Source organism: Aotus nancymaae, unplaced genomic scaffold, assembly GCF_030222135.1.
Source record: "Aotus nancymaae isolate 86718 unplaced genomic scaffold, 86718_ANA_hifiasm-v0.15.2.pri h1tg000036l, whole genome shotgun sequence".
NCBI lineage: Eukaryota > Metazoa > Chordata > Mammalia > Primates > Aotidae > Aotus > Aotus nancymaae.
In genome coordinates this window covers 77,783,640-77,803,588 of record NW_026988450.1, presented here as the reverse complement: position 1 = coordinate 77,803,588, position 19,949 = coordinate 77,783,640, and the positions used below count along the sequence as shown (strand labels likewise).

General features: G+C 38.4%; 1 non-coding gene across 1 annotated transcript; it reads right to left on the bottom strand.

The window, feature by feature from the left end:
- Nucleotides 1-17,478: 17,478 nt before the first annotated feature.
- Nucleotides 17,479-17,585, bottom strand: LOC135278120 (U6 spliceosomal RNA). Its single transcript, XR_010345678.1, has one exon. It is a non-coding gene; the product is annotated as a U6 spliceosomal RNA (small nuclear RNA).
- Between the last annotated feature and the right edge of the window lie 2,364 nt (nt 17,586-19,949).

Here is a 19,949-nt window from a genome sequence, read left to right as displayed (position 1 = left end):
CTTTATTCAAACCTCAGACTTACCACCGCTGTTTTTTTTTTTTTTTTTGTATTATTGTACTTTAAGTTCTGAGGTACATGTGCAGATCTTGCAGGATTGCTGCATAGGTACACACATGCCATGGTAGTTTGCTGTGTCCATCCCTCCGTCACCTATACCAGGCATTTCTCTCAGTGTTATCCCTCTCCAACCTCCCTGCCAACACTGTCCCTCTCCAGCCCCCCATACCCCAACATACCCATGTGTGATGTTCCCCTCCCTGTGCCCATGTGTTCTCATTATTCAACACCCACCTGTGAGTGAGAACATGTGGTGTTTGGTTTTCTGTTCTTTTTTTTTTTTTTGGTTTTCTGTTCTTGTGTCAGTTTGCTGAGAATGATGGTTTTCAGATTCATCCATGTCCCTACAAAGGACACAAGCTCATCTTTTTTTTATGGCTGCATAGTATTCCCCACTGTTCTTATTTTCAGTAGCTGATTGCACACTCAATTGAAAAAAAAATAAAGACCAGAGGTGAGATTTCAAGCAGTTTAATTTTCTGACAGTCATATATTTATCTTTTTGTGTATATCCATATTCTCTTCTCATCTTTCCTATCTTAGTGCATGTGATATAACTTCCTCAGATTCAAGTATTCCTATTAAAATATTACCAGATCTCATGCCCTCCTACTTCCTTAGGAATCTCATAAATTGTGTCAAATACCACCTTTTTGGTTTGTATATTATGACTCTCTTTTCCTTTCAGATAGAAAGGCACACATATTAAAAAATTAGCAAGCCAACAGACAACCCAAAAACTTACCTTCTCAAGACTATTTATATTCTTATTTTCCTTTCTTAGCCAATATCTTGACAAATCAGCCCACACTTAAGGTCATCTTCTTTTTCTTTTTTAACTTTCTGTCTGTGGATTTACCAACTATAATTTGGCTTCTGTTTCTACCATATCTCTGAACCACTCTTTATAAGATCATGTGACCTTAGTATTGATCCCCAAACATTTGATTCTTTTTCGTCTTTAACTTTCTGTATCCTGTGGAAATATATCTGCTTAATTAATTAAATTAATTAATTTATGAATAGGTAATAAATTCACATAATTAAATGTTCAAAAGTGCTACAAGGGAAGACAATGAAAAATTCTTTTTACCATCCTTGTCTTCAATTGTGTTTTATTCCTGGAGAGATCCCAGTGCTATCAGTTTCATCAGTAGTTTTTATATGCATGAGCAAACATGCATACTTATAAATATATGCACCTAAGTGCATATACGATTTCACATATATCTTTCCTGACTTCTTAAAAACAGAAGTAAACATTTGTTAACTTACCACTAAACAGTTGATGAAAGATAATGTACATCACTAATTTTAACAGATATTTAAGAAACAACCAAGGACATTGTCCAGTTTATAATGCAACCAACCAGCAATTTAGGAGTACCTATTGCTTCTCACTGCTGCTAATACAGTGTTAGCAAAATTTTTAATTTTGCTCATATGACAGGCAAACATTCCATCTCAAGGTATTTTTAATTTTCTTTCATTACGTGAGAGAAATGAAACATTTTTTCATATGTTTAACTGCCAATTGTATTTTTCTTATTGAATATATATATCCTTTTTGTACGAGTCTATTAAGTTGTTAATATTTTCCCCATTAGTTTGCAGGAGATCTTCAGGGAAATTAGATGCTTCTCTGTTATGTGAATTCCCAAGCAGTACTTTTTCTTCACAATAGCAAATCTTTCCTTGGATCCTTCCTCTTCCTCATAATCTGAAGCCCATTCTCTTTTAAATTTCCTACTCCAATATGGTTCTCTTCTTCCCAGGACCCCTTGTGGGCTCCTTCACCTTTGCATATTGGCATTTCCCAGATCTTCACGTACAGCTCTCTCTTCTTATTCCGTATATATATATAGGAATGGTCATATTAATCATATCGTTTTATGTGGCTTCAATACTCATTTATACGCTGACACATTTGGATCAATTTTTCTAGACAGACCTCCTTGCTAAACTTTAGAATTACATCACCAACTTTCTACTGGATAGCTGTTTATCTTCATGATATATTTTCTAGACATCTAAAACCCAGCTGGTTCATGAGCGAACTCCTCATTCTCAGCTCCCTTGTCTCCTCCAATACTCCAATAACTAAACCACAAACCTGCTAACCTCTTGTATATCAAATCAATGTGAATATCATTAATATTAACCAGTTACTTTAACTAGAAATCTGAGTCTGCTCAGATGTCGCCTTCCCTTCCTTCCCTAGATTCTAAGTCTTCAGGTCTGCCCTATTTAGATGTGAAATCTATCTTATTAATTCCTCCTCTCTACTTCCCAACCCTTTCCTTACTTAAAGTCCTCAACACTTTTTACTCAGACTAGTAACAACTTGGCTGCTCACCTCCCTTCCCAGCCTCTTGATTCATCTTCTACAAGGAGGCTGCTGGGATGAGCTCCCCCAAATCTGCCTCATCACTCTCTTGCTGAAGACTTTATCATGGATTTCCATGTATTTTAAAGTAAAAATTCTTATTTTAGCTCATAGAACTCTCATGGTAAGTGGAAAAATGGCTCCTAAAGAGATCTACACTGAACACTTGCAAACTTTGAATGTTATATGGCAGAAAAAGCTTTGAGAGTGTGATTAAGGTAGGATCTTGAGATGGAGAGAGGATCCTAGATTATACACGTAGGCCCTAAATGTAACAACTCGTGTCCATATAATAGGCAGTCAGAGGGAGATTTGACTGTAGAAGAGGAGACGACAATGTGATGACAGAAAGCGGGGATCAGAGTGATAGTGTCAAGGAACACCAGCATCCTTAGAAGCTGGCAGAAACAAGAAGTGGACTATACCCTGGATCCTCCAGGAGGAACCAAGCTCTACTCACACCTTGATTTTAGCCCTGCAAGACTCATTTTGGACGTCTGGCCCCCAGAACTGTTAGAGAGTTAAGTTTTTATATTTTTAAGCTTCTAAATTTGTGGTAATTTGTTACTGCAGCAATTGGAAACTTGAACAGTCATTTTTGCTCTTAGCTTTTGGTCCTTTCTTCCATAAATCAGTCCAGCCATAGTGAATTTCTTTTGTGTTCATGAACACATAATGGTCTTTTAAGTCTTCATTCTTTTTTTAAGAGATGGGGTCTCCTTTGGTTGCACAGGCTAGTCTCAAATTCCTGGCTTCAAGTGACCCTCCCTCTCTGTCTCCCAAGTGCTGGAATTACAGGTGTGAGCCAACATGGCCAGCCTTAAGTCTTCATTCATTCGTGCATAAAATCACTTCTATTGAAGGCTTTGTCTGTTTTTATCCAAGTAAATATCACTTGAGTTTAACTCTAAACCCAATCGGACTTCAATTTCCCAAATCTATGTTCCCAATGAGGCATAAACCTTAATTACTGACTTTTTACCTCTCCATTGTACTATAATTACTATCTCCATTGTACAGTGATTACTGACTTACCTCTCTGTCTCGTTTATTGGCCTCGGAGCTCCTCAAGATTGGGTAGCGTGGTCCTTTCTGGTCTTGCGACCTCTTTACCCAGTGCAGTGCTTGGCACATATCTGACTCTTAGTTAATGTTTATTAAGTAAAGAAATGAAATAGAATGGACCTGGGCATATTCTAGTGCTATTTTTATATCTACTGCAATCTTCCCATTTGCCTACATAGGGAAGCTGGCTGTAAGGAAAAGTCACCTTCAGCATGAGCACACTCAACCTATCTATTTGCTTCCCACCTTTGCAAGTGGTTGTACTATCATGAGATTTGGTTAAAACAGGGCAGTCTGTAGTCTGAAGTGTTGGTGATCTACTAAAGAGTTGAACGTGCATTACTGGGTTATGAGTGGAGTTAGGAAAGTATTGAGCCAGGAGACCCAAGTTCTAGTTGTGAGTCTGCCACAGATCTACTGAGCTATTTACTTGTATGAAAATGGTGTCTTTGTTTTTGTGTAGCCTATTATTTAAATCCCGAGGTAGAATATAATTTCATCAAGATTTAAGATTTAATTTAAATTTATTCAATTTATTCAACCATCCTAGATATCTGGATGAAATAAAATACTCACATATTTTCCCCAATGACTTTAATATGGATAGCATAGTTTATCAGATATTATACTAGTTTCTTTCATTTCCCATAAAGCTTCGTGTTCTACCTCCCCTTGCCTTCATGATTTTCGGAAGTTCTTTTCCTTTACACTCCTGGGAAATTTGGAGGAAAACCTTTTTTCCTGGTTTCCTTGTTTTGCATTGCTCTCTCCCTTTTTTCTTTCTGGGTCCCTTTTGTTCTTCCCTCCCACACACATCCAAGGGAGAACTCATGTCTCAGAAGCCTTGAATTGCCTTTAATGTTCTTATATTGTGTATGCTGAGAGTATTGTGGTGTATTATTAGTGTTTTATTTCTTTTAAATGTCCACAGTTGTATTGTGGTAGGTAGCTTCTAAGATTGTCCTCCAATTATTCTCGCCATTTGTTTTTTATGCCCTTATATAGTCCTCTCACCTTGAGTGAACAAAAGAAACAAGATGTCACTTCTTTTTTTTTTAATTTTATGTTTTTTTTTTTTTTGAGACAGAATCTCCCTCTGTTGTCCAGGCTGAGTGCAGTGGAGCAATCTTGGCTCACTGTAACCTCTGCCTCCCAGGTTCAAGCAATTCTCCTGCCTCAGCCTCCTGAGTAGCTGGGATTACAGGTGCCCACCACTATGCCTGGCTAATTTTTGTATTTTTAGTAGAGACAGGGTTTCACCATGTTGGTCAGGCTGGTCTTGAACCCCTGACCTCATGATCCACCTGCCTTGGCCTCCCAAAGTTCAGGGATTTCAGGCATGAGCCACAGCACCTGGCCAATTTTAGGTTAAGTTCTAAGATACATGTGCAGAATGTGCAGGTTTGTTACATAGATAAACATGTGCCATGGTGGTTTGCTGTACCTATCAACTTGTCATCTAGGTTTTAAGCCCTTCATACATTAGGTATTTATCCTAATGCTCTCCCTCCCTTTTTCCCCAACTCCCCCACAGGCCCCAGGGTGTGATATTTCTCCCCCTGTGTCCATGTATTCTCATTGTTCACCTACCACTTATGAGTGAGAACATGTGCTGTTTGGTTTTATGTTTCTGTGTTACTTTGCTGAGAATGATGGCTTCCGGCTTCATCCATGTCCCTGCAAAGGACATGAACTCATTCTTTTTTATGGCTGCATAGTATTCCATGGTGTATATGTGCCACATTTTCTTTATTCGGTCTATCATTGATGGGCATTTGGGTTGGTTCCAAGTCTTTGCTATTGTAAATAGTGCTGTCATAAACATCTGTGTGCAAGTACCTTTATAGTGGAATGATTTATAATCCTTTGGGTATATACTCAGTAATGGATTGCTGGGTCAAATGGTATTTCTGGTTCTAGATCCTTGAGGAAGTGCCACACTGTCTTCCACAATGGTTGAACTAATTTACATTCCCACCAACAATGCAAAAGCATTCCTGTTTCTCCAGAGCCTTGCTAGCATCTGTTGTTTCCTGACTTTTTAATGATCCCCATTCTAACTGGTGTGAGATGGTATTTCGTTGTGTGTCACTTCTAAGATTAGGTTACAAGAAGACTGTGGCTTCCATCTTGCTTGGTCCGCTCTTTATCTTGCTCACAGGCTCCTCCTGCAGGAAGCCAGGTGTTGTGGTGTGAGCTGCCCTAAGAAGAAGGCCACATGACTAGGAACTGATGCTGTTGGCCAATAGCCAATGAGGACCTGAAGCCTGCTAACAGCATGAGAGTGAACTTGGAAGTGGAGACTCTTCCAGTCAGTCGTTGAGATGACTGAAGCCTGGGCATGACTTTTGATCCACAGAAACTGAGACAATAACTGTTGGTTGTTTTAAGCCACTAAGACTTCAAATAATTTGTTATGCAGCAATGGATAACTAAGATACATGTTTTACATATGTGTATATTTTAATGCTTATAATGGGTGCAGTTATAGGGGTTTCTTGTTAAACCTGTTACCTAATCCAGTCTACTTTGTACTTTCACTGTTTCTGAGTCAGTGTTCTACATGAGGCAGAAACAGCCCTCAGTGGAGACAGAAGACTTAAGATCTACATATTATCCTGACACCAACAAGGTAGTCTTTGCTTCCTCAACTGGAAAATAGATTGTCAAAATTGGCTGTACATTGGATTCGTCTGGGAAACTTTAAAGATTATTGAATACTAGGTTCCACCCATAGAAATTCAGATTTAATTAACTTGGGTACTGACATGTAAAAAATCTGTCTAAGTGATTCTAATATGAAGCAAAGATTGAGAACCATTGCTCTAATCCAGTTGTTCTCAAAGTATGTCTCCCCAACCAGCAGCATTGGGATCATTTTGTGAACTTATTTATTTTAAAATTTATTTATTTAACTTTAGGTGCATACTATATCTGGCATTTCTCCCCATGTTATCCCTCCCACCCTCCCCTCCCTCCCCATCCCCTGCTGTCTCTCCCCTACCCCTCCAACAACTGCCCCCGGTGTCTGACACTCCCTTCCCTGAGTCCACGTGTTCTCATTGTTCAACACCCACCTATGAGTGAGAACATGTGATGTTTGGCTCTCCGTTCTTGTGTCAGTTTGCTGAGAATGATGGTTTCCAGATTCATCCAAGTCCCTACAAAAGACACGAACTCATTGTTTTTTATGGCTGCGTACTATTCCATGGTGTATATGTACCACATTTTCTTTGTCCAGTCTATCATTGATGGACATTTGGGTTGGTTCCAGGTCTTTGCTATTGTACACAGGGCTGTAATGAACATACATGTGCATGTGTCTTTATAGCAGAACAATTTATAGTTCTTTGGGTATATGCCCAGTAATGAGATTGCTGGGTCAAATGGAATTTCTATTTCTAGATTCTTGAGAAATCGCCACACTGTCTTCCACAATGGTTGAACTAATTTACACTCCCACCAACAGTGTAAAAGTGTTCCTATTTCTCCACATCCTCTCTAGCATCTGTTGTCTCCAGATTTTTTTTTTTTTTTTTTTGAGGCGAAGTTTCGCTCGTTACCCAGGCTGGAGTGCAATGGCGCGATCACGGCTCACCGCAACCTCCGCCTCCTGGGTTCAGGCAATTCTCCTGCCTCAGCCTCCTGAGTAGCTGGGATTACAGGCACGCGCCACCATGCCCAGCTAATTTTTTGTATTAGTAGAGACGGGGTTTCACCATGTTGACCAGAACGGTCTCGATCTCTTGACCTCGGGATCCACCCGTCTCGGCCTCCCAAAGTGCTGGGATTACAGGCTTGAGCCACCGCGCCCGGCCGTCTCCAGATTTTTTAATGATCACCATTCTAACTGGCGTGAGATGGTATCTCAGTGTGGTTCTGATTTGCATTTCTCTAATGACCAGTGATGATGAGCATTTTTTCATATGTTTCTTGGCCTCATATATGTCTTCTTAACTTATCATAAATGCAAAATCCCATGCCCCTCGTCAGATCTATTGAGTCAGAAACTCTGAGGTGGGGCTCAGCAACCTGTGTTTAACAAGGCTTCCAAGTGACTCTGATATATTCTGAAGTTTGAGGTTCACCTCCTAGCCTAGATAATCATGCAGGATTCTTGCAGTTCAAAAGTGTATTTGTCTGTTTTCCTGCTCTGGGAACCCCACATCAGTCTCTCTCACTCTGATCCCATTTGCTTAAAGTGTATGGCCTATCAAATTTCTAGCTGTGTATTACTGTTGCCCTAAATTTGAAGATCCAAGTCCTCTGAAAGCTGAGAATTTTCCTGATGTAATAGTTGTTATCAGTCTGTTAACTAATGAGTCAACATGGTTAATGTGGCAGGGCTGAGGTTTCCAGGAAACCTAGATTGGTATGAACCAAGTAAGAAGTGTTTGGGTGCTTTTCCTCAGATACACCATTATGACTCCACAGAAGACTCAGGTGTGCTTTCAGGAACCCAGAATCTTCTGATAGAAAAATAAATATATAAAATAAAATGAAACAAAGTTTGAAAGACAGAGGATATGAAAATAGAGGTAGATACTGGGACCAAAGGATTTGTCAGTTTGATATAAACTTATCAGATTCTTCCCAGTTTCCCTGTTTGCTCAAAGTTGATACTTGGTTTATTAATATAGAAAAGATAAGACAAAAATAGTCTAGGAAGAAACATCTATCCTGACTGTGACAGGAGAGGGGATGGTTCTGTTGATGATAGGGCCAGATTTTGATGAAACACCAGGTTGGGTAACTGCTATTTTCATCAGTTTAGTCAATCCCTTCACTTTGACCAACTATATGAATTCCCCTATTACATGTTAGATCTGAAGAAGACATCTGCACTTTGATGATTACTGGTTTTTGTTTTGTTTGTTTTTTGAGATAGAGTCTCACTCTGTTACCCAAGCTGGAGTACAGGGGCTTGAGGCTCACTGCAATTTTCACCTCCCGGGTTCAAGTAATTCTGTCTCAGCTTCGCAAGTAGCTGGGATTACAGGCATGTGCCACCACACCTGGCTAATTTTTGTATTTTTAGTAGAGATGGAGTTTCGCCATGTTGACCAGGCTCCTGATCTCAGGTGATCCGCCTACCTCGGCCTCCCAGAGTGCTGGGATTACAGTCATGAGCCACTGAACCCAGCTGAAGCTACTGTTTTGCAACCAGGTTTTCATAGTAGTAAAAGCAAATTAATATTTAAATTCCTTGAATTCAAGTGTGGGTTAAATTGACATTTTTGGAGAAGGGCTGTGCTACATACACACACACACACACACATATGTCATCTGTAAACATTATATCAAAATTTAATGCACCATTTTTCAGGAGTCTAAGTATTCTGGTGCCATCCTTTTGTATGTACATTTTATCTTATACATATATTTTTGAACATATTCATATATGTATTTTTATCTCTCTTATTATGTTTATATTCATTACTTGACCCTCAACAGACATGTAGCCAGGGTTGGCAAAATAGAAATCATAGCTTTTGTTATCTAGCATAAACAACTTGATTAGCACTTGGTAGTAACTCAAGAACTTCACTTATATTGCTTATAATTCTTAGAGACCTCTCCAAAGTAATTCTCATTCCCATTTTATAGATATATGAACTGAGGATTGGAGAGGCAAAGGGACTATCTTAAGGCATTACTACAGACATTGGGGCAGAAATTGGATTGGAATCTAGATTTCTTAGATTCCAAAGCTGGGATTCAGTTTTACGTGCTCATCATATGACATTGTATTGACAAAAAAACCCAGAGAAGTTAAGTAATCTCGCATCTTGTGATGCTTCCATCCCTTTCCCTGTTCCCCTTTCTACTGCTCGAGTCTCAGATTCACTCCCTCTCACCAGGGATAGTGTTACAGTTATTTAGCCATTTCCCCATCTCCAGACACTTGGTCTTCTTGCCTGCCTTCTTCTGAGATGTTGCTTCAGCAACAGTCAACGCCAGAGGATGTGGAGTAGAGTCAGTAAAGTTCTGAGAAGAACTTGAGCTAAGAAGTTTATAATTTGCCAATTTGTCTTCTAAGTAATAGGCAAAGGGGAGACATCCTCCAGCATTTGGGAACTTTTGGAATACAGCATCAATGAGTACTTAAAATATTCATTCAAGCATTTGTTTCTTGATAAAAATCCAACCAAACTAAAGGTCCTAGGAGGAAAGAAGCCACAGTAAAAAGCCTGGCTTTTGTATTTTTCCTATTTCCCAGAAAGTTTTAAGATCACTGGACTACCCTGTATAAATATTCCCTACTCAAATACTCTTCTCTCTTCCTTCATCTGCTTTTTTGTTGATAGCATCTCTCATTACCTGACATATTTTATATGTGCATGTATGTGTATAGACAGAATGTTTTTTTATTGCTTGTCTCTCACCATAAGTTCCATGAGAGCAGGGACTCTGTTCTATTTGTTCTGTTTTATTCACCACTGTATACTCAATCGTGTTAAATAGCACCTGGCACAGAATGGCTGCTCAATAGGTATTGATCGTATACATTTAAAAATATAATTTAAAGGCATATAGTTATAATTATGATTTTAGAACAAAATGCAAATTCTCTAAATACTAACAAATTAAAAATAGTAATATAGCTAATAAATGTGGGAGGAAGGGAAATGAGAAGTGAGAAATTAAGTAATATGACAGTGCTTTGTAAAACCAATGGTACAACATAATGTTGAATGTTTGACTTGACTTCTTACAATATATTTTGTAATGTTTAATTTTTTGAACTTTAGAGGTATCTGTCACAAATTAACAAATCTCCCAGGTAAGAAACATACAATTTAGCAGTTTATTTCCATTTTTCCTTAGTTTCTTTTTTACTGTATTAAATTTAGATGAACTTAAATGTAATATTTTTATTGCAAATAACACTTATATTATGACCCCATTGTTGTCTTTAATACCTTCTGTCAATGTATTTGTACATCTGTGAACTATCCTTTCTATTTATATCTATAATAGAGTGGTAACTAAACTGATCTTCACCAAAGGCTGGCAATGCTTATTTTTAGGCGATGTGATACTGTGTGATTTTTTTTTTTTTTTAAAACTAACTTCTTTATATGTATGTCAGTATGACTTGTATTTTTAATACTTAGCACATAATTTCTTTTAAAAGACAAGATGAAAGTCACTATTTTTAGAAAGCATGATTAATTTATCCATTTCACAGATATTTCCTGGGCAGTAAGCATAGGAAAAGCACTGTTAGTTGCTATGAACGCTTGGTGTCCCAAGAGGGTGGCAGTCTCATGATGTGAACACATGGCACTTTTTTACATTTTCTTCCATGAGGTAAAATATAATCATGCTCTGGTATACCAATCCATGTTCATAACAATGGTCCTAAATGATCAAGGAAAACAAACAAATTTCTTTTTTTTTTGGCAAATGAGTGTGCAAAGCATTTATCACCTATATCTCCTCTGTAAGCTCCATGACATGCAAGCATCATTTCAAATGGCTGCAAACTGCTGCTCAGAGACTCTCATCTCTCAGGATCCCCCAGTTATGAAGTGGCAAAGCCAGACTAAAGCCCTTATTTTCTTATTCCAAACATTTCATTCTTTTCTTACGCCCTTTTTTAGTATGTGGGAGAGTTTATGGTATGTTTTACAATGTTTTCATAAAAATATTAAAAAATATTGCTAAGAGAAAAGATTACATTTCAGTTGTCTGAAGAACACATTTATGCTGAAGACCTCATTCCTGGTGCAAATGGAGCATTATTACTATCGCTAACATAGGGCTTCCTGAGCATCTCTTTATTAGTTTCACACAGTCCTATGAGGAAGGTGTATGACTGGGCCCATATTACAGACAACGAAGCTAAGGGTTGGAGAACTCAGGGTTAGGGAGAGGACATGCCAGAACTTGGATTCAAACCCAGGCAATCTGACTCTGGTACACATATCTCAATCACTGTATTCTACCTTCTGCCAAGAAAGGAGGAATGCATTAGTCAAGTCACACCTGTGACTGGAAGTGGCAGCATAAAGCCTCAATGAATTACCTCATTCCTCTTACTCTATGGCTTTCTTCAACCCATTCTGTGGCCTGGGTTTGGACACATATTCCCAAAGCCAGCCCTTAGTCTGCTTTTGGTTACAGCTCAGAATCTTTTGATTTTCTGCCCTAGGACCAGTGTTTCCTACCTCTAATAATTTGTCATAGTCCTCCTCATCACTTGAATGACAATGATTGAAACTGGACCAAACCAGAGACCTCTGCATGGTTTGGCACTCTGGACAAACGCATGCTGCATCAACAGGTGTCCTTACTGTGGCTGGTTGCCACTGCCTCCCAGAATCAGAGAGCCTTATTTGGAATGTACTGATTTGCAGGACTTTCTGGCCTCCAGGCACAGATTAAATGCAGTTACACAATTTATTACTGTATAAACTATTATTTACCTGGAGCATTCCAAAAAATAAACTCTAAATTTCATTCCCCAAAGGTCAAAAACAATTTTTCTTATCCTTGCAAAATGCTTAATCACCCTGTACAGAATGGAACTCATACAGATGAGGAGTAAGTAAACAGGGAAAGTAACTAGTCAATCTGAAAGTGAATTTATTAAATTTATGATTTTAAGAAAAGCCCATAAGAAGTCTGCAATAGGAAAACATCATACCAAACAAAATTAATCATGTTTGTTTTATTTATTATAATATAATTACTTATTTTACTATTAAATTTAGATAATGTATTTTAATATGGGTCTATGGAACAGATGAGGAAACTGAAGCCCAATTAGGTGAAATGGCAGGAAGGAAACCTCAACCATACTGAGAAGCTCCACATCCAGTTGCCTTATTGTTAGTTAGAGCAAGCTCTGTGTCTCCTGGAATGGGAGAGGGATTGAGAACAAGAGTATCAAAGAGAGGTCTTCTCTGAAAGGAAATAATAGATTCAGGTCTCCAACCGGAGAAACCTTTGAGCAGGAATGGCAAGAGTGGATCACCTGTGCTAGTCATTCTCTTATCTCCTATGACAGCGTCTGCTAAAACACTGTGTTCTCAATCTCTGCGCAACCTCACAATCATTCTCAACCAGTTCTCCAGTTATTTTATATCTATAATACTATATGAATATATGTATTAGATATATCATATATGTAATATGTATTATATACAGTATGTGCAATATATGTATACTATATATTGATATATGGTATCAGTATATAATATATACTATTTACATGATATATATTATATGATATATATTACATACAGTATTCCGTATATAATATACTTACAATATATAATAATATACACATAATGTATACCATATTATATGTATACATATTATGTATATAATATAGTATACAGAGAATACATATATACATATACATGTATATACATATATGTGTGTATATCATATATATGTATATGTGCTATATATGATATATATACTACATATAATATATACATTTATTATGTTATATATAAAATATATAATGTATAATATAACATAATATATGAAATATATGTATATATTTAAAAATACAGTCAGAGACAGCAGGTGAAATTTTCCTGCAGCTGGGTTCCAGATTGAGTAACTATTATTTATTTGTTTATTTATTTATTATTGTACTTTAGATTCTGGGGTACATGTGCAGATCATGCAGGCTTGTTGCATAGGTACACACATGGCAATGTGGTTTGCTGCCTCCATTCCCCCGTCACTTACATCTGGTATTTCTCCTCATGTTATCTCTCCCGACCTCCCAATGCCCTCGCTGTCCCTCCCTTGGCATCCCCAACAGAACCCAGTGTGTGATGCTCCCCTCCCTGTGTCCATGTGTTCTCATTGTTCAACACCCACCTATGAGTGAGAACATGTGGTGTTTGATTTTCTGTTCTTGTGTCAATTTGCTGAGAATGATGGTTTCCAGATTCATCCATGTCCCTACAAAGGATGCGAACTCATGGTTTTTTATGGCTGCATGGTATTCCATGGTGTATATGTGCCACATTTTCCTTGTCCAGTCTACCATTGTTGGGCATTTGGGCTGGTTCCAGGTTTTTGCTATTGTAAACAGTGCCGTTATGAACATATGTGTGCATGTGTCTTTATAATAGAATGATTTATAATCCTTTAGATATATATCCAGTAATGGGATTGCTGGGTCAAATGGAATTTCTATTTCTTGGTCCTTGAGGAAGCACCACATTGTCTTCCACAATGGTTGAACTAGTTTACACTCCCACCAACAGTGTAAAAGTGTTCCTATTTCTCCACATCCTCTCCAGCATCTGTTGTCTCCAGCTTTTCTAATGATAGCCATTCTAACTTGTGTAAGGTGGTATCTCAATGTGGTTTTGATTTGCATTTTTCTAATAATCAGTGATGATGAGCATTTTTTCATATGTTTGTTGGCCTTATATATGTCTTCTTTTGAAAATGTCTGTTCATATCCTTCTCCTACTTTTGGATGGTTTTTTTTTCTTTTTTCTTGTAACTCTGTTTCAGTTCTTTGTAGATTCTGGATAATAGCCCTTTGTCATATGGGTAGATTGCAAAAATTTTTTCCCGTTCTGTTGGTTGCTGGTTCACTCTAATGATTCTTTCTTTTGCTGTACAGAAGCTCTGGAGTTTAATTAGGTCTCATTTGTCTGTTTTGGCTTTTGTTGCCAGTGCTTTTGGTGTTTTAGTCATGAAGTCCTTGCCTATGCCTATGTCCTGAATGGTTTTGCCTAGATTTTCTTCTAGGGTTTTTATGGTGTTAGATCTTATATTTAAGTCTTTAATCCATCTGGAGTTAATTTTAGTGTAAGGTGTCAGGAAGGGGTCCAGTTTCTGCTTTCTGCACATGGCTAGCCAGTTTTCCAAACATCATTTATTGAACAGGGAATCTTTTTCCCATTGCTTGTTTTTGTCAGGTTTGTCAAAAATCAGATGGTTGTAGATGTGTGGTGTTGCCTCCAAGGCCTCTATTCTGTTCCATTGGTCTGTATCTCTGTTTTGGTACTAGTACCATACTGTTTTGATTACTGTAGTCTTGTAGTATAGTTTGAAATCAGGTAGCATGATGCCTCTGGCTTTGTTCTTTTTGCTTAGGATTGTCTTGGCTATGCAGGCTCTCTTTTGGTTCCATATGAAGTTTAAGGTGTTTTTTTTCCAGTTCTGTGAAGGTCATTGGTAGCTTGATGGGGATAGCATTGAATCTATAAATTACTTTGGGCAGTATGGCCATTTTCACGATATTGATTCTTCCTATCCATGAGCATGGAATGTTTCTCTATCTGTTTGTGTCCTCTCTTATTTCATTGAGCAATGATTTGTTGTTCTCCTTGAAAAGGTCCTTTTCATCCTTTGTTAGTTGTATTCCTAGGTATTTTATTCTCTTTGTAGCAGTTGTGAATGTGAGTTCGCTCATGATTTGGCTCTCTGTTAGTCTGTTTTTGATGTATAGAAATACTTCTGATTTCTGCACATTGATTTTGTATCCTGAGACTTTCCTGAAGTTGCTTATCAGTTGAAGGAGATTTTGGGCTTAGATGACAGGGTCTTGTAAATATACAATCATGTCGTCTGCAAATAGAGACCATTTGACTTCCTCTTTTCCTAATTGAATATCATTTATTTTTTTTTCTTGCCTAATTTCTCTGGCTAGAACTTCCAATACTATATTGAATAGGCGTGGTGACAGAGGGCATCCTTGTCTAGTGCTGGATTTCAGAGGGAATGCTTCCAGTTTTTGCCCATTCAGTGTGATAATTGGCTGTAAGTTTGTCATAAATAGCTTTTATTATTTTGAGATATGTTCCTTCGATACCTAGTTTATTGAAAGTTTTTAGCATAAAGAGCTGTTGAATTTTGTTGAAGGCCTTCTCTGCTTTTATTGAGATAATTATGTGGTTTTTGTCTTTGGTTCTGTTTATGTGGTGGATTACGTTTACAGACTTGCACATGTTGAACCAGCCTTGCATCCCCGGGATGAAGCCTACTTGATCGTGATGGATAAGCTTTTCGATGTGCTATTGCAATTGGTTTGCCAGTATTTTATTGAAGATTTTTGCATCTATGTTCATCATGGATATTGGTCTGACGTTTTCCTTTTTTATTGAGTCTCTGCTGGGTTTTGGTATCAGGATGATGTTGGTCTCATAAAATGATTTGGGAAGGATTCCCTCTTTTTGGATTGTTTGGAATAGTTTCAGAAGGAGTGGTACCAGCTCCTCTTTGTATGTCTGGTAGAATTTGGCTGTGAACCCATCTGGACCTGGACTTTTTTTGGTTGGTAGGCTATTAATTGCTGTCTCAACTTCAGCCCTTGTTATTGGTCTGTTCAAGGTTTCAACTTCTTCCTGGTTTAGGCTTGGGAGGATGCAAGTGTCCAGGAATGTATCCATTTCTTCCAGGTTTACTGGTTGATGTGCATAGAGCTGTTTGTAGTAATCTCTGATTGTAGCTTGTATTTCTGTGGAGTCACTGGTGATATCCCCTTTATCGTTTTTTATTGCATCTATTTGATTCTTCTCCATTTTCTTTTTTATTAATCTGGCTAATGGTCTATTTTGTTGATATTTTCAAAAAACCAGCTACTGAATTTATGGATTTTTTGAAGGGTTTTTTGTGTCTCTATCTCCTCCAGTTCTGCTCTGATCTTAGTTATTTCTTGTCTTCTGTTAGCTTTTGAGTTTTTTGATCTTGCTACTCTAGCTCTTTCAATTTTGATGATAGGGTGTCGATTTTAGATCTTTTCTCGCTTCTCTTGTGGGCATTCATTGCTATAAATTTTCCTCTAGACACTGCTTTAAATGTGTCCCAGAAATTCTTGTACGTTCCATCTTCATTCTTGTTGATTTTAAAGAACATCTTTATTTCTGCCTTCATTTCATTGTTTATCCAGTCGACATTCAGAAGCCAGTTGTTCAGTTTCCATGAAGTTGTGCAGTTCTGAGTTAGTTTCTTAATTCTGAGTTTTACTTTGATTGCACTGTGGTCTGAGAGGCTGTTTGTTATGATTTCCATTCTTTTGCATTTGCTTAGGAGTGATTTACTTCCAATTATGTGGTCAGTTTTATAGTGGGTGCCATGTGGCATTGAGAAGAACGTATATTCTATGGCTTTGGGGTGGAGATTTCTGTAGATATCTATTAGGTCCACTTGGTCCAAATCTGAGTTCAAGTCCTGAATATCCTTGTTAATTTTTTGTCTCGTTGATCTGTCTAATATTGACAGTGGAGTGTTAAAGTCTCCCATTATTATTGTGTGGAGTCTAAGTCTCTTTGTAGGTCATTAAGAACTTGCTTTATGTACCTGAGTGCTCCTGTATTGGGTGCATATATATTTAGGATCATTAGTTCTTCTTGATGGATTGATCCTTTTACCATTACGTATTGCCCTTCTTTGTCTCTTTTGATCTTTGTTGGTTTAAAGTCCATTTATCAGAGACTAGGATTGCAACTCCTGCTTTTTTTTGCTCTCCATTTGCTTGATAAATCCTCCTCCATCCCTTTATTTTTAACCTATGTGTGTCCTTGCATGTGAGATGGATTTCCTGAACACAGCACACAGATGGGTTTTGACTTTTTATCCAATTTGCCAGTGTCTGTCTTTTGATTGGGGCATTTAGTCCATTTACATTTAAGGTTAATAATGTTATGTGTGAATTTGATTCTGCCATTTTGATGCTAGCTGGATGCTCTGCCCGTTAGTTGATGCATTTTCTTCACTGTGTCGATAGCCTTTACCATTTGGTACATTTTTGGAGTGGCTGGTACTGGTTGTTCCTTTCCTTGTTTAGTGCTTCTTTCAGGAGCTCTTGTAAGGCAGGCCTGGTGGTGATGAAATCTCTCAGCAATTGCTTGTCCATAAAGGATTTTCTTTCTCCTTTGCTTATGAAGCTTAGTTTGGCTGAACGTGAAATTGTAGGTTGAAAGTTCTTTTCTTTAAGGATGTTGAAAATTGGCCCCCACTCTCTTTTGGCTTGTAGGGTTTTAAAATATGGGACACTTCATGAATTTGCATGTCATCCTTGCACAGGGGCCATGCTAATGTTCTCTGTATCATTCCAATTTTAGTATATGTGCTGCCGAAGCGAGGACGAGTAACTATTATTTACCTGTGTGTTCCAAACAATAAACTCTAAATTTCATTCCCCAAAGGTCAAACACATTTTTTCTTATCCTTGCTTCTTGATCAACCCCTACACACAGTGGTAAACATTCGTTCAAAATTCTTGCCTCCTGGAAAGCTGCTTCAGCCTTTTGCATTTGTTTCTGGATAGCCATGACTGGCTTTGTACTCCTCATCCTGTGTCCTCCTGGCTTTCTGCACATGATGCTCTCTGACTTTCAGCTTTGAGGAAGTAGAATGCTCCTTCCCTCTGAAGAGTCAATTTGCTCCTTACAGACCCACACACTCAGAGGGCAAACCTGCCAAACCATGGAAATACTCTCTCACTCTCTATAATATTAGAGAATAATAAAAAGGGATGAACAATGGGCAAAGGCAACAGCAGAGATAAAGCTGAAAATCACCAGGCTGGGTGAAAGAAACAGATAAGAAAAGAGCGGCCGGGCGCGGTGGCTCAAGCCTGTAATCCTAGCACTTTGGGAGGCCGAGGCGGGTGGATCACGAGGTCAAGAGATCGAGACCATCCCGGTCAACATGGTGAAACCCCGTCTCTACTAAAAATACAAAAAATTAGCTGGGCATGGTGGCGCGTGCCTGTAATCCCAGCTACTTAGGAGGCTGAGGCAGGAGAATTGCCTGAATCCGGGAAGCGGAGGTTGCGGTGAGCCGAGATCGCGCCATTGCACTCCAGCCTGGGTAACAAGAGCGAAACTCCATCTCAAAAAAAAAAAAAAAAAAAAGAAAAGAGCACACACTGTTTAATTCCCTTTCAACAAAGTTCTGAAAAATGCAAACTACTCTATATAATGAGGATACACCAGATCATTGTTTTCCTGGGGAAAGGGGAAGGGGTAGGAGGAGAGTGTGAAAACAGGAAGGAGGGGAGGAGGGCTGGAGGAACCTTTTGGGTTAATGGTTTTGACCATTATCTTGATTGTGGTGATGGTTTCACAGGTGTATACATTTGGCCAATAAATTGTCTGATACTTTTGAGTTTTGCTTTTAAGCTTTTTAAAGGCAAGATAGAATGATATTTTATCTATTTTTCATGATGTAGCAAAACTATTTTGAATATTTTACTCAATAACCCATGAAGTATGAGGTTTTCCACTTTGGTTATTGGAAGAAAGAATTATTCCTGGTCCCAGTGTCGTGGCAGGGAATGTTTTCTCTAATCCTTGTTGGTGCTTCCCCGACTCCCATCTATCTCAAAAAGTCTCTTTGCATGCGTGTGCTGATTAGCGCTCAGCTGAAGACTCAAGGACGACTCTAGATCTCTGGTGTTCTTTGTTAGGTAGCTCTCTCTGCTGTAGTGCTATGTTCTTCAAATTCCAGTCATTTTGGTTTCCTGCATTCTCAGCTCCATCACCTCAACTCAGTGAGACCACCTGGCTCCATGGGGATTCCTCTCCCTTTGGCCTAGAAACTCTCTGTGCTGTCAGCTGGGGCAGTCAGAGGGCTCACCTCACTCATTTACCTTCTCTTACAGATCACTTTCCCTGCATTGGACAGGGATCTGTAAGAGAAAGTAAATAAATGAGGTGAGACTTAGGTTCAATGTCTCAAAAAATGTTTCATTGTTTTAAATGTTGTCTTTTTAGTTGTTTTAAAGGGAAGGTAAATCTAGTCTCTATTACTGTATCATGACCAGAAACACACACCTGTCTCCTTTTGGATTTATAAATGGCTTGGGCCATTTGATGAAACATCTCCTTTGGATTGTTCTTTCAGAAATTGCCTTCAACTGGAACTCTGGGATATTTTCTCATTGGGCTGATAGCACATCTTCTTTCTTGTTTATATATGTTAGAGAAGGGAGTTTGGACATTGCAGCAAAAATCTTTCTTGTCTTACAGCTGATATAGTATAAGGCAGTATTCTCAAACTGAAGGTCTAAATCTAACCCCAAAACGATGTGTGTGTGTGTGTGTGTGTGTGTGTGTGTGTATGTATTTTTGCCTGCACAGTGATTTAAAAAAAGACAAATTAGTTTTAAACATGAAAACACTGGACTTTTCCCATGGATAGCTGAATTCCTGGCTTCTCTTGAAAAGTCAGAAGACCTGATAAATTTGGCTAATGTTCCCACAGAGTACTGTTTATCAAAATACACTGGTGCCTGTCCCCTTTTGAAAGGCTGTGCACACTCCACTTTGACATAGGCTTCCTCAGGCACTTACCCCTCATTTTTATTACTTGACTAGCCCAGATGCATGAGGATCTGTGGCCCTTATTGTAGAGGTCAAGAGCACAGACTTTGGAGTTCGATTCTCTGCTCTGGCATTTTGATGACCTGACTGAAGTTCTTTCTCCTTCTGCAACTATTGTTCGTG